Genomic DNA, 2399 nt, shown 5'->3' with positions numbered 1-2399 from the left:
CAGCAGGAACATACCCTAGAGCCTGCTGAGTATAGCAGGAGTATACCCTATACCTCTAAACTATTATACCTTATATCCTGTTGTAGGAGATGGGTGAGAAGGGGGCAGAGAAGGGAACTGAACCTAGCTTGGAGAGGGGTTGGACTCCTGAAGCTGAGCTATTGGATAAAATGGGGGCACCATCACCCCCTCTTGGTATATTCTGAAAGAAATGACTGAAGGACTGACACTTCCCTCTGCCCTCAGTGTTTGAAAGACTTTAGGAAGCTCCTCCAATAACAGATTTTCAAGTTCTGAATCCCAAGTGGAGGGATTTTCTTGACTTTATAGTAAGGTGCCTGTCAAGGGACCTTACTATAAAGAACACACTCCTGTGCTCAGCATTTCTTATTGACTAGGATAGGAAGCTCCCATGTGCTGTGCTGGCTGTTGGGAATCCCCTGCTGATGTGTCTACTTCTCTTGGTATGTTGCTTAGGGACCCTAACTCTGGGTTCAAGGCTCTGCTATGCTGAGCATGGGTCATACAGTCCTGTGTCACCATGATCATCACTATGGTGCCTAAGTGTCTTTCTAGACTGAGTTCTTAGTGTGTTACAGAATCTCCTTTTTAAGTAGGGACAATTTTAATATTTAAGTTCTTATTAGCACTTTTCATCAGTAGATTGCAAAGAACTTTATAAATTAGGGCATTGCCCAGGTTTACAGGTGAAAGCTAAGATACAAAATCACTCAGTTAGCCAAAGTCACTGATTTGGCCAGTGGATGAGCCAGGAATAAACCCAGTCCAACAGGGAGTAATGCTAGACCACAATCCCTCCCCTACCCTAATGCATCCATAGCGCACAGGCTTACTTGGATAAGCGCATTAACGGTTGTGAGGTGATTGGAAATAGTAAGAATGGCAGCCATGTAAGTACCTAAAGGGTATATGGTAGACAAATTCCAATTTGAATTATTTACAAATACTCAGACACTCAGTATCAACGATTATTATTTGGTAAACCTGTACCACGTGTGCACATCATTTCTACTTGGCAAGGAACATTCTGTCTATAACATCTCTTCAGTCATCTAAAATGTTGGTTCATCAACTAGTTCTTATTCTTTGCCATCTAACAGAGCTCTTTCCTGTTTTTCCAGCTTCTTGGTGTGTTCCTCCACTGGGATTATAAGTGGGAGAGCTAAAGGAATGAACTGGGCAAGCATTTTGGGCCACTGAAAATGTGGTTGACATCCAATTGTATGAACTAGCACATGTAGCATTTGGTCACATGACATTCTTTTAACCAATGGAAAGAATTGCCAATAGCTCTATTGCTAATCCATAACTGTCTGGCTTTGATTAGAATTGTGGATCCTTGTGATGACAACTTTGCACAGTCAAAGTTTCTGCTGTCCCTTGCACTGCAACCCACTATTGATTTGTTGAGTGGAGTATTGTCCAAATTGCAGATTCAGAGCCGTCTTTGTGCTAGGTGCCAAAAAGAACAAAATTCTGAATTTCCCTTTCACAGAATAGTCCAAAGTTTAAAATTTCCTGAATTCTCCCCGCCCCAATTTTATTTTTAAAAATGAGGGAAACAACATAACCCATTATTTCACTTTTACAAAGGAAACATTTTGGTATTCTTGAAACTGAAATGCGTTGTCTTGTTGAATTGATAACAACATCTTCTTTTTTTGAGCCAGTGTAATATTGAAATGTATTCCTCTAGCAATTTGTTTTATGGGAATTGTAGTTCAGTCCACATTATCCCCACTTAACCAGGCTCAGAATCAACTCACATAAAGTAATGCATTAGGGAAAAGTGTGTGTGTATTTTAAACGTGATTTGAAATGAAATGCTTTTAGTTATTTTACAAAAATGAGATATTCAAATTTTGGTTGTAATGACTTGAAATACAATTTTATTTATTTATTTTTTAATTCTGCTGGGGAAAAAGCAAGACAAAAACAAAAACAAAAAAGTCAAAGTTGAGATTTTCCTATGGGGAAAATTAGATTTTATGGAAATGAGTTTCAATTGAAAAATTGTTCCAACAGAAAAAAAAAAAATCTTTAGTTTTGATTCTTTGTTTGCTTCTTTTTTTAATAGTGCCCAGAACAATATGTCCCATTATGGGTGCTTGGATGGTTTATTACGAGGACAAAATGCATAATCATGAAGAAGAAAGTTTATAACCTAGCATTCTTTTCCCCTACGAGTTTTCACTCCCATCTCTTTCCAAACCAAACTCACTCTTCTTTTCTGGGTATATTGGAAAATAAATTAGCTGGATTTGTGCTATCGGGGAGTCTGTCATTGGGAGGATATTTGTCTTTTTCTGCCTTCCTTGTAGTTTCTATCAAAGACACTGGTGTGTGGGTTATATCTCTTTTTTATCTCTCTTGTGTTT

Source organism: Alligator sinensis, unplaced genomic scaffold (assembly GCF_000455745.1).
Source record: "Alligator sinensis unplaced genomic scaffold, ASM45574v1 scaffold190_1, whole genome shotgun sequence".
Classification (NCBI taxonomy): domain Eukaryota; kingdom Metazoa; phylum Chordata; order Crocodylia; family Alligatoridae; genus Alligator; species Alligator sinensis.
This window is presented reverse-complemented; position numbering follows the sequence as displayed.